We start from the raw sequence: 21469 nt of genomic DNA, 5'->3' as shown, positions 1-21469 counted from the left end.
AAAATGATAGTTGAAAAACATCGATAAGATCGATACGAGTTCAAAAGTAATCACACTTAAGCAGGGGGCCGAAAATAATAATTATTTTTAAAAGTTTTAAGAAAGAGGAAGTTTTAGGAAAGATCACTGAGAAAAAGTTAATTTTTGTTCAGGCGAAAGATAACGATCGCTAAATTTAAAAGAAATTGGTCAGAAGACTAGATGATTGAAAGATATTAATTTTCAGACGTTCCGGTTACCTTTAACATTTTTATCATTTTGTAATTGTTATTTCTGATCAAAAATTACTTAAACTAAGATATTAATTCGTATACTCTTTTAATTTGGGTTATAACTGTTACGATCCCCAGATCAAAAAGTGCAACGTTATGTAATTTTTGGCAGATTGGTGTATTGTTAAGGTTAAAGCTTTAGATTCTAAACATCGACTGTAGTTGTACTACTCATGCCAAATTGTGTAAAATTTCTAGAAGATTTTAAGGAGATTTTGCAGAAACATGTATTTAAATATAAATGATATTTCAAAACAACTAACTGAATTTTACTGTTTCTCCGTTAAACTAATCTACAGAAAAACAGACGTATAAAATATCTAGCGTGTTGTCAAATCACAGGCTTCTCAAATTTTGTTATTATTAAAATATAATATTGCAAAGTAATATTATAGTTTCATCGTCAATCTTTCACATTATTCAATTACAATTCATCCAAAATTCGTACGCGTAAACTTTCACGTACAACGCTTTGCTCGAATAAATCTGTAAAATTATCTTGTAACAATGATAATAATAAATAAGAATAACAAATAAAAATTATAAATAATAATATAATATTACTATTATTATCCTCCCGATAGCTTATTATTCAGAGCGTGACAATAATAATACATATAACTAAATAATAAAAATAATAAAAATAATAATAATAGCTAACACCTATAAATAAACTTCTACGATTTAAAGTCTAAATAATCGTAATTCTTATTCTTATTGTTTCTTCGCTACGTTTTTGGCTTCAAGCTCCGTCTCATTAATTGAAAACGAGAACTTACAAAAGATCTTTAACAACTACCAATAGCCCTGATCGATCTACAGAAGCAAAGGACCGAACGTCAAACCGGCTCGTTTAATTAGAACGGCCCTTAAAATGCACCGACAATCGCTTATTCTTCCGCTTTCATCAACTCCTGGCCAGAGGCAAGAGTATGTCCATATGTGTATGTACAAACGCACATCTGCGAAACGAAGTCGCAGCGATTTCAAGAAAAAAAAAACGCCGACTGTTCGTATCACAAATGCAGATTATTTCACTGTCCGAAACAATTGGGGAATTGCCTTTTGGGGTCACTTTGATTTTTCCATCTACTTCTTCTACCTATATTTTGTATATTTTGTATATCTTTTCTCTTTTTCTAATAATCGCCTTACAATCAATCTTTATCACACAGTATTACACGAATAACATACCAATGTATCAAGTAGAGTGGCTGTAAAGTTCGTAGGAAAATTCAAGAAAAATGTAATATTTAATATTTATACAAAAAATTTAACACGATGTATTAACCAACATATTCATTGTTTTTTCAATGGTTCTTTCTCACGGACATTTTTATTCTTTTTAACAATGAGTTCCACGAAGTACGTTCGAATTCCTTCGAATCCTTGAAATATTCAATTTCCCAAGAAATAGAAGCAAAGATTTGTCTCATCTATCAAATATCATACTGGTTACCGTGCATCGGATATTTCATATGATCTTACATATTCTACGTACTCTATATTTTTGCATCTTTAAAAGTCCCATGAAACCGTAGATATTCGTAATCTATTTATTAGTATCAATAACTTGTAACTTATGGCTTGTACAATTTTACTAATAACACAATATTAAATCAATTACGCAAGAGGGCCTAACAAATGCTCTAATGTTTATGAACGGGAGTGTATATACGTATCTAAAGTTCAATACGCATGAACAGTCTAGGACAAAGACCCGTTGTCGATAGTCGCGTAAATTATTACCATGCTCTACGAGCTATAAATATTAATTCACAGCCACAAGTGTTCCTGCAATAAATCTCGGCTGGCAGCGACGTTTCGCGGTTTCCGGCGAAATATTGATCGATCATTGATCTAACGACGAAAATGGACTCTCGGGAATTAGAACAACGTTACGTATTTTTAGTATGAATGACCAAAATGTCAATGGCCCCGCGTTGATAAGCCGTCTTATCATCTACTTGAGATAAACAAACAAAACACTTATAAATTACTAGAAATAGAGCAAATTGGATTTTATCTGCTTTCATTCTTCTTTTTCCTTTTTTTCTTTTTTTTGTCGTGGAATCGATGAATCATCTGACTCTAAATAAATTATGGAAACAGTGCCACATTTATCGAGAAAATTTGCAGATAATTGTTGTAGTGGATAGAAAGGAAACGGTATATGTGTATATCGCTATCGACGTAGTGCTTGGAACAGTTTTAGATCTGGGTTATTAATATTCGCGCTTTGAGATTTACGGAATGCGTCATTCCTTAATTTAATACGACCTTAAACATTGACTATATTCTTGAACGTAATTGATGTAACTAAAGCATCACGTACTGCGGTGTAATGATTTAATTATTCCGTATATATATATATATTGTTTAGAGGAAACATTAAATATACCATATCAATTTTATTATTACTATAACGACAATGTTACTAAAAGTTCGTTATATGAATTTATTCAAGATTATACATATAAAGGTACAAGATTTAAATATTCGGAGCACTTCGATATTATATTATACGTATATTTCACAGTATTTCTTTGATAATTTAACAAAATTCAGTCCATCTATATAAAACAGAAACACACAATACATTGGTAAAATTTCATATCTCATATCACGAAGCAAACTTCTCACATTTCTTCGTCAAATTTTCTATCTCTTAAACTTCCACGATCTCGTTAATCAGAATGCAATTGCTTTGCGTATCACGCGTACTATGTTTTGCTTGGTAAAATCAACTGAAACACATCGACGAAAATTATTTATCAGTAACGAAAAGGTAATCAGCGGTGAACGCGATAAGAAGACATAGATCAATATTCTCCATATCGTTTTAATGTGCCTCGAATCATCCAATTATTTACACTTTCGCTGTCTCTTTAATCCAATTTTCATCGCACGTCTGCGATGATCGAGGGGTCAACATTCCCAATCACCCAGAAGCTGCCCGCAAGAAAGCAAAAAGCAACCACAGAAATACCACCGGTTACGACCGCATCTGAAGACGAGCAACAACGGGCGCCATGCTAAAAATAATCGCTTCCTTTAAACGGCGCACTAAAAAAGCATTCCTCAAGGTGAGACGCGAGCGAGGCCGTGCGCGGTCCGTCGCGTTTCATCTGTATCACTCACTCTCGTTACAAGCTAACACAGATTCCTCGCACGACAGTGTTACACGATAGAGAAGATTCCACGCACGATAGTCAAAGTCAACGACGTAATAGGAAAGATACTTTGCAGGGTAGAAATGACTCTGTGCGCAACAATCAATCGCGCAACGAGAAAAAGGATTCCTTGTTGGGCAGAAAGGATTTCGAGCAAAGGACAGTCGAATGCGCAGATCGTTGGCGGGAAAAATTTTGTGAGGAACAGAAAGCATAAATTGCTTTATAGGAATGGATTCTTTAAAGGGCTAGAAAAAATGTATATAAAAGACTCTTCTATGTATAATACTCGAACGTGTTATAAAAATAATTTTTTACACAGCACGATAATTTTCGTACGAGGATTACATGAAACAGGGTTGTAGGATATTTTGAGGAATTTTGTGGAAAGTAGCAAGGAAGAAATAAGCGGCTTAATGCATAGTTATTGTACAATTATAGTTAACAATAGTTATTGTACAAATGTATAGAGATGGTTTTGTACAGAATAGGACAAATTTTATGCTATGTAGGAGAGATTCTGTGCATGATAGGAATGATTTTTTACAAATTAGAAAAGATTTTGTATAAAGCAATAATTATGGGTACACTGGCGCTCATTGTTATAGGATCAGCCTTCGAAGGCGAGAAAAAATTTTGCATAAGGTAGAGGAGGTTTCGTGTATAATAGTGGAACACGTTGTAGACAGAGCTGTTCGCAGAACAGAAAAGATTCTACGTACAACGGTTGAACACATTACATGAAGGATTTTTTACAGTACAGCATCTTTGCTTTATATGGTAGGAAGGATTCTATATATAACAGTTAAACAAGATACGCGGAAAGAATTCTTGTGGAAGAAAAAGAGTTCTGTTTATAGAAAGCAAACATGTTATAGGAAGGATTTTTTACAGAATAGACAGGATTTCGCGTTATTGGAAGAAAATTTGTTCGTAAAATTCTCACGAAACAGGGAAGAACACGTTGCAGTATAGAAACTATTCCGAGAGATATATTAACAACAACAACGAGACATGTTATAAGAAAAATATTTTATAGAATACGAAACATTCTACGTACAACGATCAAATATTATACACGAATAATTCTCTGCAAGACAGGAAAGTATTCTAAAGCGAGAAGAATTGAACGTATAACAGTCGAACATGTTACAAAACAGAAAATATTCCGAGTACAAGAATGACACGTTTTATAGGAAGGATATTTACAGAAGAAGAAAGATTCCACGTACGACACTTAAACATGTTAGGGTATATTAATACATACTTGAAGAATTCTTTACAGAAGAAAAAACTTGCGAGTAGAAAAACCAAGCTTGCTGCAAGAAGAGTTATTTACATCACATGCAGAATTTCGCGCACAATAGCCAAACTATGGAACAGCGTTACGAGGCACAATGTATTCTATTCTATACACGCGACTGTCAGACACGTTTCCTTCCGATACTTCATAGAGTGAGAAAGATCGCGCGTGAAACAGTCGAACGCAGCCATGTGAGGTGATTTTCGCGGGAAAAATCAACAAGTCTGGCGTGTGTCGTACGATGCCGTGCGTGACGTTGCTTCGCGATAGAACGTTAACAAACACAGAGAGAACCTCTTGGCTTGTACGAACACGCTCGATATAATTGAGAGCAGGGAGTGGTTACAGAGAGCGAAAGAAGAACGAAAAAAGAGAAAATAGAGACGCAAGGGAGAAAAAGAGAGAAGAAAGAAAAAAGAAAGAGAAGCAAAGAGAATGCAACGAGAGCGATCCTGTCCAGAGACGTATTATCGAGTGCAATGGCCAATCGGCCAATCGTATTTTTCCCCCGTGGTCGCGTCCAACTTGCATGATTAATAATGGTCCCGTTTTACTCGTTATTAATGTCACGCCGATAATCGTCCATCGTATTGCAATTATGTTGTTACGCTCATGGGGACACCCGGTATACGAGTTGGCTAAGGGTGTGGTCCCGCGGTGAAAAGGGAGAAAAATCTCGTTGCTCTCTTAAGACGCATTATCGTGCGTAACGCATCGTATTTCAACCTCACCGACTTCGAGGGACCTCTGTATCTCCTGTGAAAATAAACGTCCGGTAATGTACTTGCTCCGTACGCGTGTATCAGGGCCGTATTCACCGCCTTCGTTTCTTCTAACAATACGTTCGAAACGTCGCAACAAACGAATCGGAAGCAAGAGGAAGCTTTTTCTAACGAAACTTTCTGACCTTGTGTGACATACAATGGCGCGTGAAAATATTTGTCGATACATTATTACGTGTCATACTAAAGATTTTGAAATTTCGTTAGTACCGTGTGACTATCGTGATTATATTGGTATTTGAAACGAATCTAAAGATGTACATGGAAGGTACAAAATCGCTAAGATCAGGATCCAGGAAACTAAGGTCAGAGATTACCAAAGTATTTAAAGAGTCGGTTATTCGTTGTATCAACAGGTGTTGAATAATAGCATTGAGAGAAACTTATAAATTTAAGGTAATTCAACTTTTGGAAATGTGATTCGTAATGACGTTGGTAGATGTTGCAAATGTTCATTGATGATATGAACATATGAACCATAGATAGGATTGAAAGAAGAAACGATAGGATTATAGTAAGATGCTCTTAAGAAGCTGTAGAGGATAAGTGTTGGAGATTCAACTGTTTCTTACTTGAAAGATAACAAAGGATCGTAGAACGTAGATGGTTAATCTGCGGTAAAATCACGAATATCGTGCGCATCCATCACGTATAGTCATTGCCACTGATTGACACGTGAGTGATTTAATTGTAGTCCTAATAGTATCACAGGCAGACTGAAGCCGTTAACAATCGATTGAACGATTAATAGCTGAATACACACGTAACGTGATCATCTCGCACGATTCGAAGTTAAAGCAAAGTATATCGGATGATTCTATGAGAACCAATTGTTACGGTTATTCTAACAAAGGCATGGAATGTTAATCTAACGTCGGGACGATTGCGATCCGATATAAAAATATTTCAAACGACGTGAAAACGTAAAAAAGTGATTTGTACGAGAAATGTAAAAGGCACGTATAATTTTGTAGATAATAATGTTAGGAATATCTGAGAATAAGTTTTGCTTTAATATTTCTCTTTGGAATTTATCGCTTCAAGTATTACCTCGTGCAAGCAAAAAGAATCAGCTCTAAAATAAATTTAAAAGCTTATCACAAGTAACACGAGTCTGAATTTACATAAATCGCCAATTATTTTACATGTAGAAGTCTTCATGAAAATTTGTAAAACGCCCTCGATTGTTAAAAATAAAGACAAATGCACAGAGAAAAATATAATCTATATCTGCACCCCAACAGTCACACATTACAAAATCTATATAATATTTTGATAACAACTCGCTAAACAATTACTTACAACACAACGTGACCTAATCATATCAACGCAAACTCAATATTGTTACACCAATTAAATCAAGCACTTCCGAACTTTAGTTCTTACCATGTCAAAGAAACGTCACGTTCACGTGCAAAATCCTCGATGCCAAACATCAAACGACTGATAATTTCACCAAAAATTACTCGAAACGAAATGGGAAAATTTCGACGAAGTAGACACGTGAAGTGGAACGTTAATTTCGCATGTGACCATCGAAAGGGCCGAGCGTAAGCAGAAGTCATTGCACTCTGCATAACGCGTATGCTGTGTGTACACATGTGTGCAAGCGCGTGAGTGAAACATCGTGCTTGCACGCGATATTACTCTCAACCCTTGATCAGGCGAATGTCAAGGGGAAAACACAGAAAGCGCCCTTGTAATTGGCATTACTTATGAGGATTACCAGCTACCATAAATAACAAAAAATTAACTCGTCGACGATCTGCTGAGCCGCGAGGAAAACTTAAGTGAAAGATACCAAGCCGTTTGGCTTAATTGGCGCAACTGGATGGAACGATTAATTACTGGCATCTTGCGAGTACCATCGACCGTCGATAATTGACCATGGGGGTGAGATTCATGGCGAAAGATATAAAATACCTGAACCTGTATGTTGAGTCTACTTGTCACGATTTTTCATGGCTGCAAGTATCAAGTACAGTAGGGAACCTTCGTTCGAGGCCGGTTCGGCGCGAAGAAAATAAATTACTGTGAAAAAGCAACCGTTGGCTAACAATTGGATTTTTACAGTATGGTTAAAAGAATAATCGATTGTTTGATTTTGTTCCTTTGTGAATTGTTGCCTCAGTTTTCTGTAACACGCGTGAGAAATGCATGGTATATTTTAAGAGTTCTGGTTTCTGTTACTCTTATTAAACTTTAGGATGAAATAAATTGTAAAGAATTTCGTATGTTAAGATTTAAGAAAGAATTTAATATGGGACGATTCTATATAATTACACGATGCGATTCTATATATACGAGTTTATAAATAAATTGAGAACTGTACTGCATATTGTATTACATGCTTTTTTGCACCACATATTTCTATAATACATATTGTATTGTATTTTGTAGTTACTTCTATTCGTGAATAAAATGTATAATAACACTCTTTCATTGTGAAAATAGTTTTCTTGATTTAGAATTCTATTTTTACCATGAATTGATCTCATTTATGTACGTATACGTCGTTAAGTAGATTATTAGGATGAATAAATTCTAAAAATTCTAGGGAAATACTTTGTAGGTATATTTAGCTAGTTATGAGCGAAAGAATATGTAAATTCAATTTTGTCAATGAAGGAAGTAATAATACGACGATAACTAGTATGCTTTTACATATATGTATGTTAGTCATTGTTCAAAGAACGAATCGCTTAATTTCGCTATAAGGAATATTTTTTTAACTGGTCGCTATTACAACGATAATTGTTAAAACATTCACACGCTGAGTTTATGGTTTTCCAAGCATTATATGTTAAACGAAGTATAATACACTCATCAGTCATAAACGATTTACTGTAAAGCACCTGAATCATAAATTATAAATAAATTTTATGATAACATTGCAGCTATGCGCATTGTCCGTTAAATTTATTGCACGCATAAATCTACATTTACGCAAAAAATGCTACATTGAAAATTATGATATATATACGATATATATCGTTATATTTGTGATTATATATTATGACTAATGGAATAAATTGCAAATTTTTAAACAACTTCGAAAATTGCAATACTTTTCTAATTTTGTTTCACATCATGTAATATAATTATTTAAGTATCTCTGAAAGTGGAAGTTTGAATTTTCCTGAAAAATGTAACATTTTTATAATGTTTTAAAATTAAATATTCATCGCGCTAAAAAAAAGGCTAAAAGTGCGTGCACACTAGAAAGTTTATAAATAGATCACTGCATTAATCATGTACTGTATATTTTCAACTCTTAGAACATACATATACGCGTACATAATACATCAGAAATTTTAACTTTGTTTGTGAAACTATTACTCATCAACTGAAAGTACGAAAAGTACCTCAAGGTACCAGATTTTCATAAATTTGCAAGAGTCCTCGCAAATTTTATATCAGGAAAGTTATTCTAAAAATAAAAATAAAATTTGTACAATTTCTTTTTAAACTTACGGCTCATTGTAAAGTTTGTACACTTGCGATCATTTTAATTGGCGTATATCACGAAATGAGTAAGAGTAATAAAACAGAAGTTGAGTATTACGACAATATTTACTTTACTATAGTCAGCAGTAAACTATTTAATGACTGTTGATGATGCTAGCTATGATGAATGAATTATGATCTAAATAATAAATAAACTATACATTTTTATGTACATATGAGAACTTTAAGAATTTTGTACAAATGCATTGAACGCTATTGTTGATGCTATATCAACAATACACAATATATAATGGTAAAATACATTAAACAAATATTAATATGCTTAAATACATTTGCAAAAATATATGAGACATCTATTATAATTATAATTATTACAGTACTCGTAATAATTATAACAGATGAACTACTTCCGTCTACGTTCTACTCTTTTAGTTGTATTCGTAAGAGTATGGCATTTGCATAAATATTCGCAGTTAATTATTTAATAACTATGAATTTATTTTTAATTGTAAAGTAGTAATTAATTAACAATTATGAGTGATCCATTAACAAGCCGTAATACTTATCCAATAAGAAATTAAAATTTAACGTCTCTCTCTCTCTCTCTCTCTCTCTCTCTTTCTCCCTCACACGTGAGAATAACGTTTATATAATAACCTATACGAGCGTAATTTCAAATAAAAGGAAAAAGACGAGTGTCTCACATATTACTTTATAATGTGCACGATCTAATCAACGTAATCGTCTTATTGACCTTCGATTTTCATCGAAACTCGCTGAAAAACCGAGCCGGATCGGGAACATAGTGTCTTTGACCACCTCTCTGCCTGGCTTTCACGCCGATATCTATTTCTGGAGACGGCAAAAGGTCGATCGTCACATTGCTACGAGCATCGACGCGTCCTAAAACAAAAGTTCGACCGAGGGAAAAAAGGCAAGCTAGCTTCTTGCACAGTTCAACTAACATCATCAGTGGAATTTTATATGTCACGTGTTACAAGTTACCAATATTAATAAATACCCTTTCACGACAACGACAGGTTTAGTAATGAAACGAATGAAATTGCACGAGTAAATTTTGTAAATTATATATTATTTCATTACCCTATTTAACAGAAAATTACAAAATGTTGTAAAAATATAAAAATATCTATAAGCTAAATCTTCCAACTCGACAATTTACCAATATCATTAATTAATAATTTATCGTATAACAAGGTCTTGACTGAAAAATTGAGAAGAAAGAAAAAGGCTAGCGTAGAGACAAATGCGGCTAAAATAAAACGGCGCGCGGATGAAATTGGCACGCGGTCAATGCATCGTGTCGTCTATTTACTTATGCTTTGCGTTATGCACTTGTTTTTCCGCTTGCTCGGCCGCTCAAGGGCTAATTAAGTACTGCCTCTGAATTAGTATAGCGGTAATTAAAAGCTTTCTGCGTAATTACTATTACTCCTCTAGGTCAGTAGACACGCTTATCAATTTGTTAGAGAGCGTTAGAAAGCACGTAACGATTCTCCGCAATACGATAAAAACATTTTCAGCAAGAAGAGATATTAACAGGCTATGATTCAGTACGTGTATAGGTACGTGTCTTGTAAAAATAGCCGCAGTCTTTCTCTATGCTGTTATAAGGCTGGTACCGATGAAGTTTTTCTGATATTAGAATTTAGTAGAAATCTGTTTGAAAATTTGGAAATCTAGAGGATCTCAAAATTTAAGGTTCAACTTTGAAACATCTGTTTTTGTAGATTCTGTAAATCTAGTGCATCTTGGCAATGACGAAGTCTTTCCTAAGAATTTTCTGGCGTGAACGAGCCGCTAGAAATCTAGTATTGCAGGTCAGTTACAGGCCTAAATTTATTTGAGGTAGTTGTTATATCGAAAGACTGCGTTCTTTGACCGTTTAAATTTCGATTATCATTCAGGTTTTAATATTTTACAGTTGACACCATATACGAATATTCACAAACGTTGTCAAACAATGTCAAAAAATCTCCAGAAATTTCCACAATTATTCAAATATTTTCACCAATCTTATCTAAATATTATTTCCACGGTAATTATCTAAATGTTTTCACAACCTAAATTTTAACCGATGCATAAACACAAAATTCAGTTTACTCTCGGATAACATAAAAAAATGCTTGTAACCACAAAATTAAGGAACGCTTAGATTTCTCTTAAAATAAATAAAAAGAACGAAGGCATCGACAACGGAACGTTATTTCACGAGATTTTACGATCAGAGAAGCTACACAACGTTATACGAGCTAGGTACGATAAACGAAATCTGGGTGCCGTTAAATCCTGAGCCGTTCTTTTCCTATTACTTTTCTGGTGAAGAACTAATCCGTACGAAGGAGAACGACCTCTTCACGATGACCTTTCCAAATCGTACACACGAAACCGAGTGGAACTACCACATGGAGAATCGTGGGAGGAGCTTACGCCTCGTGGTGACTTTCAGGAACTAAAATCCACCCAGAGCAGTTGGATCGAACGCAACCCTCTGGTTCAAGGTGACTTTCGCTGACGTAATCACACCCATCGAATAAAACAGAATAACAGAAATAATCGACGGAAAGGCGATGTATACTTGGCATGTATAACTGCATTACGAGAGATAAACAAGAGAATTCATTTAATTCTCGCATTTACAGAATCGACTATACTAACGTTTGAAAATATTTCTAATGATTTCACAATCGATACAAGTTTGAATAGGTTGAATAGGAAAATACTTTATTTAGAAACATTGCTAAAAATGTGAATCAAAGTTCAACCAAAGGATTTGATTGTTGCAAATTTTGATAAATTATTCCTTTAATATATTATATGATTACAGGAAAAATCGATTGACGTTATCATTTATGGTAAGTACAATTTTTATTGAACACAAATCATTCGTTAAATTTTGATTGATACTCACTGCACAAGTCTGTAATTGTACGAATAAGAAAGAGAGAAATACGTAGTTGCTCGTGAAAGACAGGAATGAAAATCCATATCGACCATTCAAAATGATATAACATTCTCATCGGTGCTTCATCATTTGCATCAAGATTAACATATAAAATAATTAACGAGCTTCCATCAATCTCGTACGTATCTCCAAAGTTCGTCAACAGACTGACGACAGATGATGAAAACTTCCAAACATATGACTGCTATTAATCAACTAACTATACATATACGCCTTATGCATTCAGCATAATCCATTCTGATGCTCTCTTATAACTCTCAGCTGAATAAATTCCCGACGGAAATGTCAAAATACTTCCAAACGACAAAACTATCTACTAATGGAGCGAGAATTTATTCAAAGAGATTCCTCAGAAAATTCTCTTTTCTAACTACAATACATTATAGAAATACATACTACAACACATCAACTGAAAATTGTCCTTGATTGTCTGAACTATCGCTATATGCGTAGACGATCATATATGATATATTATTTCATTTGTTTGATTTATTACTATGCATATAAATACATATAATACTATATCATGTCAGATAATTCACTCGATGTGAATGCCATTGGGAATGTTCGGAATCTGGTCCAATCATCTTCGTATGCATTCTCGATCGCTACATTAAAATTCGGGATTCTTATCAAAAAAACGAGGATATAAAGAATTCAAAAAAATATTATGCGGTGCATAATGGAGGGAATATAATTAAACACTGTGATGTAATAAAAGCAAACGAGAAAAAACACATACCGTACACATGTACAGTAGCTCGTGAAAGTATTCGAACACTTATAGAAACCTTTTGCAAATATATCATGTGTATTGTTACGTGTGCGTTATATGTCTTAACTTCCACAAAATATCTTGAAATTTATATATATTTTTAGACTGCTTTCAAATGCCAGTGAAATTTCAAAATGTTTCGTATAATACACATAATATTACGTGTACCTACATCAATTTTCCTAAGTGTCCAAATACTTTCGTTAACGTACGTGTATAACGTATACCGTAACGATTTAATAGAATTCGCTCACGCTCCTCGAGCTTATTAAGAAAAAAACCGCAAAGAATACTGAAAGTTTTCAGTTCTAATCCAGTGACCAAGGACTGTAATTTCTTACTTACTTCAGCTACGCTTTCTCGCGTAGCACTTACGACTTGAAAATCGCCGGCCGTTTTACAAACTTGATGATCCGTAAATACCCCTCTCGCTAACCTGAATCTCCGCGTGACAACTTGGAAGACACCCATTACCAACGAGAAGGAAGAAGGAAGGTCTCCGACGATCTTACGAATAACAGTGGTATGAAATCGATTGCGACGATTCGACGCTTCCCGTCATGCAGTTCTCTCTCCGTCTTTGAAGGTCAAAGCAATCGACAGGACTCGGTCGGCCTGTTTTCTGATTCGCGTGAAGTAAAACCGCGACTGGGAACCCAACAAATTGCGTCCTGCTTCCACAAGGGTCTACCTGACGCGTCCACGTGACGAATCACGATTTAAAGGTCGACGAAAGGCTGACACGATCAATCGAAACTACGTGACGTCGAATCGAGGTCGTCGTTCGCGCCACCTCCGCCAAGCTTAGCCCCGCGAACACGAGCGTGAACTCACGCAGGAGGGGATCAAAGGTCGAAATGGAGCCCAACCTCGGCGACTCGGCCGCTAACATCAAAGACTATGCTCGCTCCTTTTTACCGCGTCGACAACCTAGACGCCTATGAGGGATTCCACCGGCGACCCTTATACACCTGGTCGTAGGTCGTGGCCGGCCAGACTAGCGAGATACGGGCAAATTTTATTCTTGATTGCGATACACCGCGTTGCTGCTATATGTCGGCTAAACTCTTGGCCTTCGGACGGAGACCTGCCAAGAAATTGGATACCTGTTGGCGAAAATAAATTGCAACCGGTCATCCGTATACGTGTCACACCTACTGTGTCATTTGTAGGTACGGCAGCGGATTTTTCTATTTTGCAAATTGACGACGTAAAATTGCAAAAGTGCAAGAGTCATAGGTGTATATTTTATTGGAGGGACGGTAGTGTGATTTAATAAGATTGTTACGCGGAGATAATTGGCTGGTTGAGAAACGCTCCCTCAGATTCCAATTATCGTAAGTTTCTACAGATGAGTATTTAATTATCTTTTTTCCCATTACTCGTATTTAATAACTTTGTACTTTAAATTATGGGTAATTTTCGATTAAATTTTTTTTAGCGATCATATAGTGCGCTTCTCAGTACATTGATCGTAATTACACTGCGCAGACTTATGCAAATTTATGCTTCTTTTCGATACAATCAAAGGAATGGAGTCTAACAGGAGATGATATTCATTCGTTAAATATTATATAGACTACTATACTGTGAATATTTTATGTATTTTTATATATTCGTGTTTCCCATGAATGCATAAATATACGCATACTAATTACAATTTTTGTACATTGTGTATATAGTTCCGATGCGACTATGCGATAATCACGCGAAATAATTTAGTTTGTTAATAGTTTCACCCTTAATTTATGCTAAATTATACCGCAATTTGATTATATATTATATATCAAACTATCTTTAGCCCATGATTTCGTTCGCCTGGACTATTTAATATAGAGAACCACTTTTGAACAAATAAATTTTTATGAATAAACTATTTACATATTTTTTATACTGACAGTTAGGTTATTCTCCGTGGCAAAAGATATTAAATTATGAAAAGACTCGATTTTAGAACAAACACGGCGTAAACAATGACCATTGCTTGACCAAACATGGGAGCGTGTTCAACTCAGATACCAAGCTATTTCTCAGCTTTTACGGAACAAATCGAGATGAAACATATCCCAGACACTAAACTATACAATAGAGAAAATGGCATCAAAATTCGTTCAGTAGTTTTTACGCGATGCGAGTACAAACAGACAAAAATTCCAGAAATTAGTTTCTTGGACTCCAGAGCCTATGAGCTGTTCCTAAATGGTCGTTTTATTTTTTTATCATTCAACGTACACGCACAACTCTTATATCGTTTCGTTATATGTACATAGATATTGCAACCAAAGAATCGCTCAAACGAACGATTTCATGTTATTTAATGTAACATTTGCAAATTGGTAACCATTACGATCAAAGACGACAGCATGATGTAGGTACATGTTTTCAAATAGAAATTATCATTATTATTATTGCTAACGCTATCGTGTCCCCTATCTGTATTCATTTTTCAATAAATTTGTTGTTGCATTTGGCGCAAAATTTTTCAACTGTCTGATAATTACGTCGATCAATGATAATGAAGTAAACACATTTACAATTGATAAGCATTGCAAGAAAATTTGTTGTTTCAAATCGAGATTACGTAAGAAAGTTTCGTTAGTCACGTGTATGAAGGCAATTAGATTCGCCAATGAGTCGATAAAAATATATACACAGATAGCAAGACAAAAGACTCCACTTTCTATCAACGAAAATCAATAATGTCCAGAATGTTCCACAGAATATTGTCAATCGAAACGAATAACAGATTTTCCCTTATCACGTTTGAAGCATATTATTAGCAGAATACAATTATTGCGATATTCATTTTAATTCGGTATAGTATATGTATCGATATATGTAAAATAAAATATATTGCAGTATATTTATATCTTTATTATATGTAGGTGAATAACACCGAAGCTGTTAAACCCAATACCAGATAATATACCAGGTAAAATAAAATATATTGCAGTATATTTATATCCTTATTATATGTAGATGAATAACACCGAAGCTGTTAAACCCAATACCAGATAATAATACCGTCATAATTTTCCTTCGATCGATACCGTAATTGATAAGACCACCATAATAATCTTAAAGCTATACGACACTAATGATGCTATTAATACTATTACTACTGTTGAAACCAATATTACCGATATATGTTTGTAATTTTATGTTCAATCGATGTGAAGATGCGAACGTGCTCGTAAATTTTCTTCCTATTACATTACATTTTTGGATTTAATTAATTACACCGAGCAATTATTATTAATATTCACTGTAGGATTATACACGATGCGCAACTTATTATTAAATTCATTTTAAGTTTAGAAAAATTCTATTTCATAATTTAAATTCTTAAATGAGAAAAGCAAGTGATCGTTTAAATAAGTGTGAAAAGAAACATTTTCACGCTTAATCGGTATTTGAGAAAGTTCGTAACTTCATCAAGTTAACCCTTTTATTATGAGGTTCTCGTTAGAGACTTAATGAATGGTCAGATTATGCACACCGACGTTGAAGTAAATTAGCCGCTCATTCGCGGCTGAACATCAATTACACTTTTTCGAACATTCTGTAAAACACGCGCGAGGAACCTTATACGGGTCTTAACATGAAGCCAGTCTGTTATTCTCTAGAAAACTTCGTTAATTCCTGATTATCGAGAGAGGTTCACGCGAGGTTCACGCGAGGTTCACGTGGGGTTCACGTATTTGTAAGGGAACCTTGAGACTTTAGGATAAACCTGACTAACTGTAAATATTTCTAATAGAGAACAATGACTTTTCCACTGAAAGCATCAAATATTTGTATTTACTATGCGAAATAAAGAACAAATAAAGGACATTAATGGTATAACAGATATTTTAAAATTACTTAGACTAAGACTAATACGTTTAGTATATATCAATAATTATTCAAAATTATTTTACGTATTACACAATCACTTTGTTACGATTATTTAATTAGTTTACTTTCAATCTCTTAAATTTATACAAACCACATAATTCACTGATTTATAATAGAAAATAAGTTTCAGAAAATTCGAAACTGTAAATAATTTTTAACATAAAAATTGCCCTTTATCGTGACTTTATCGAAACTACCTTCTAGCTTCCTATAATACTCGTCACTGTAAATATTACAAACGTGCGTAAAAAATTGTATTTTAAAATCTATCCACGTCCTTTAGAAAAGGAAAACAAGATAATTTCCAAACTAGTAAATCTGCTCAATACATTCCTATTGAAAAGAAATTTCACTAGGACAGAGGACCATTGGCGAAACTGCATATGCATTTGTATACGACACTGAAATTATGTGCACGTGTCATAATTATTTCATATGTAATATACGATATATAACACTAAACTCGATAACTAGAACTATCAACAAATAAAAATCACGCAACTTGCCACGATTTCCACACATCTACTTCAAGCGAATGTGATCGCTCATAAAAAATGACACAAAAACGTGTATTAAGATTAACTAATATAACTTCTAGCGCGTGTAGGATACGATAAGTATTCCACAACAACGTTCTATGATACTGCTGCTATGCATATCAAATAAACGTATCGTGGAATAAACAGAAAACCAAAAAGACAGTATACATATTTCTATCAATAATCGATCTACCAACAGCACGCATGAACATCTGCAACAGGCGGGGCAATCTCGTAAGTTAGGAAAATCCCGATGGTTAATCGGAACAGCCGAGAATAGCGGTAACAATGCTATCTTCTGTTATTTAAACAATCGGAGTGCATGTACATGCGAGAAACTGACACGCAGCAAGTACGTGCCGCACCATCATCAAAGAATAACGAACGAACACGCGTTAGTGGCGAGTTGGTAGAGGGAGGATTCTTGGACTGCGAACGCATTGATTGATTCTCCGCGTTTCCGCTTGGATCGCAAACAAATCGATCGCCGGCTATCTAAAAGTGCTTCTCTGGATTTTCATTACGTTAACCTACGTATGTTTGCCGCTGTTAAATTTCTTGAGATTTCGTAGAAAATTTCTCTATCTTTCGCTGTAGAAATTTCATTCGGTTTTTTTTCACTGACCTTTCACTGGGGGATATAACATCGAGAGTTCGTGAAATATCCAATTATTACGAAATATTTTATTCTGAAAATTGAGAAAGTGCGATTGAACGTGTAAATTTGGAAAAATAATGGAAATTGAAATATTTGAAAGCAATATAATATTTTATACGCGGAAGCGAATATTTGAGACAAATACGTGAATTAATATTGAAAATTGAATTAGTCATCGTGAGACAAAGAAAATTGATTAATTAAATTATACGACTAAAAATAAAACAGCGATTGTAATAATCTTAATTAAATTTACGAATGGAAAATGTACAAATAAATAGATCAAATCTGTCACGAGTAAAGAAACGAAATAAATAACTGGAAACTGTTCTTAATGAAAATCCAGCGAATGCTGCGAAATACAGGCTTCAAATTGATTCAATTACATATATATAAATACATCGATCAATTGAAACGACTGAAAATGTCGAATATTCTAATTCACTTTAATTCGCTGTATTTGTGAATTGACGTCAAGACGATCAATGTTGCATAGATCTTATCGTGGATGATAAGAGACTCGAATCGTGGCGGAACAAGAACGCTACGTAACATTTCCTGCTATCAGTTGCATTAATTTGTTCGATATCTGAGAAAGCTCCTGTATCGAAACGCAATACGTGCGTTCACACTTGTAAGAGTGCGTAACACGATACGAATCTGCAGCAATCTATTAGATTTCTTTCAATTGCATTGGAAAGTGGATCAGAAGCACAGGCATGCGTGTATCTGTGCCTTAAACCGATTCTCAATTACTCGCATGTAAGAAACGAAATATCCATCTGTGAAAAATATGATATTTACGTTTCATCGAAAAATATCGGGTCATCTTGCAAGGAATGCGGTTTTCTCGAAATTCGAGTTTAGAATAATGGAATTTGCTACTACATTAAAGTATTATAAAAATAAAGGATTACAAGAGATAGAATTACATCGTGAAAATAGAAATTCCTCGTTGCATAAAAACACGAACGGTGGCATTGCTTATGGGATGACCTAATATTCGATAAATAATTCAAAACACGAAAATGATCCACAGATCACGTGGTACTACAAAGTTATTCATTTTGTTACTCATCAAACGTAAACGTTTATAATAGTGACAAATATTTGTTTGAGGTTTCAAAGATTTGTTGGTTTCAAAGTTTTTAAAAATTTCTGCTTCTAATTAACATTAACTGACAATTACTTTTACTTTTCGCTCGTATATTAAAGAGAATTTTAATAGGGAGTTTAATAGCGAGTAGTTTTTACGATGGAAAGGACAGCAAATCTGAGCGCAAATGGCGAGCGATTAGACAAGTTATCGAAAGTTGTCTGTCCGACTGCCGACTGAAACTCGTCCATTCTTATGCAACTCTTTACAAGAAATATATTGTTAATAATATAATTATGTGGAGAATAATTTGAACTGGAATACAAAGGTGATCAGATAGGGGGAAAGATGTGGGTAATTTACGATATTCGCGATAAACATGAACAATCCGTGATTCATCCCCTTTAAAAGTATATATTTATCCAGTAATTAAATTTTGTTCGATGTTTCCGCACATATGGTATCGATGATATTAAAATTCGAAGGTAATCACCGACGATGAGCCACGAGAATGATTATTGCGTAATATCGAAATAATAATACACGCGAATTTATACATAGATTTGATCACGAGCGTGCTTCTCACAGTACTATTTATAATTGTTCTCCTGTAAAAACACGACGTGACATATATTTGAGACACATGTGGGACGAAGACAAATATTTAAATAGATCGATAATATTTTTAGAATCGTCTATTAGATAGAAGAACGAGATTTGTACTAAGATATAAATTCACGTAGAATTTGTAAAAATATTATTTATTAAATATGTAAAAATATCGCGTAACAATCATGGATGATCAGTTTGTATTGTTGGTATATTTGTATTACGCGTCATAGAAACAACATTATAAATAAGATGTTGGACACTTCATTTTTAAATAATCGAAGAATAAATTAGACAATTTTGTATGCCCTAACAGTTACTTCGTACAATGCAAACGAAGGATTGCTTATCTGCTTCAATGTCAATCAACACAGACACTTGACATTCCCCTTGACAAAATTAAGCACAATCATCAAAACAAGTATATACATGTATATCTTCGTTACAGTTAGGCTTCCCTTTGAAAACAATCTGACACCTACTTCTATCAAGTACCCTAGCAGTAATCAAAACAGAAACAGTGAACACCATCGGTTAAGAGAAAACAAAATCGTCGATTGTATGTTATCACGGAAATACAAATATAGAGCATACATATTCAATTGTAAGACATAGATGTAAAACAGTCGGACTTTTCGCTTATTTCATGTTAACAACTATAACAACGTATAACTTTCATTTTATTCAAAAATATAACTGAAAGTTAAAATGTTGAACAACATTGCAAATATAACTGTTACCAATGTCATAAACATTAGCACCTGCTTTGTCACTATCGCCGCTTCATCTCGACGAATTCCTCTCTAACGCAATAAAAAAAATTGATTCACCTAATTAAACTAATATTATACAAAAAAACTTTACAAATCGCATGTGCTTAATATTTTTGCACAATAGTTGCGAGCTTGTTACTAAACCAAGTCAAGCTCAACAAATAAATTTTACAAACTTACGATCCAGTTAATTATCTCGTTTGAAATAGTAAAAATTATACGAATTACTCGTGCGACAAAAGTCTACAAACAATAACACGATATTTGTCAATTTATTAACATTATCGTTTAATAACTTGCTGTACAAAGTTGTCGATTTTCTACAATTTGTATGGTAAAAATCGTATCGCTGTACTTATAAAATACCGCGTAATAAAGCTCCATAACCAACAACGCGTCACTTATCAGTTCGTTAAAATGCTATTCATTTCTTACGTTACTATACAATGTTGAGAATCAGCTACAATTTGTATTCTACAGATTTAGAGAATATCGTGTAACATACGTAGCAACGTATCACTTGTCAGTTCGCTGACATTATCATTCGCTAAATTTCCATACGAGTTTGACGATTTCTTACAATTTCTATTCAACAGCACTGTGCTGCAATAATCGCAAAAAACTTGTATAACAAAACTCTATAACCAGCAACGTCGTCACTTGTGTCAATTCACTAATGCTCTATCACTTCCTATAAATCGTTTATTAAATCATACAAAAAAAATCCAGATAATTTCCTGAAGCGTTCCCTATGAGGCCCTTTAAACCTATTGCGCAGGTACACGATGTCGCGGAGGGTGAGTGAACAGGAAGAAGCGTGGAAGCGAACGCGTGCTGGTTCGCGCGGCACTCACCGACTTTCCGCCAGGCGATCCTTTCACTGGTGCCCCTTCCAGAGGGCCGTTTAGCGAAATGCACTCGCGAGGACACGGCTGACAGCACCGGTATGCTTCGGCGGAAGTAGCAGCGTTCACGGGGGTGAAAGCACACTGTTTGTCTCGCGTTACTGGAGAACGTGACGGTGGAGAAACGCGGAGAACGGCCGGGATCTGCGTCTTAACGGGAAGCAAGCAGAGCGGACGATCGAACCGCGCGCGTGGCCGTGCGTGCGTCCGGCGTAAAAATGACGAGGACGGGC

General features: G+C 34.6%; 1 protein-coding gene across 1 annotated transcript in view; it reads right to left on the bottom strand.

The window, feature by feature from the left end:
- Positions 1-21459, bottom strand: part of LOC100750170 (glycogen-binding subunit 76A) — an 84291-nt gene extending 62832 nt beyond the window's left edge. Inside the window, exon 1 of the mRNA XM_012390879.3 lies at positions 21186-21459. The gene's annotated coding sequence lies outside the window, so the exon portion shown is untranslated. The remainder of the gene's footprint in view (positions 1-21185) is intronic.
- Between the last annotated feature and the right edge of the window lie 10 nt (positions 21460-21469).

This window comes from Bombus impatiens, unplaced genomic scaffold (genome assembly GCF_000188095.3).
Source record: "Bombus impatiens unplaced genomic scaffold, BIMP_2.2 scf_0899, whole genome shotgun sequence".
Classification (NCBI taxonomy): domain Eukaryota; kingdom Metazoa; phylum Arthropoda; class Insecta; order Hymenoptera; family Apidae; genus Bombus; species Bombus impatiens.
Note: the sequence above shows the minus strand (reverse complement) of the source record. Positions and strands in the feature narration are given on the sequence as shown.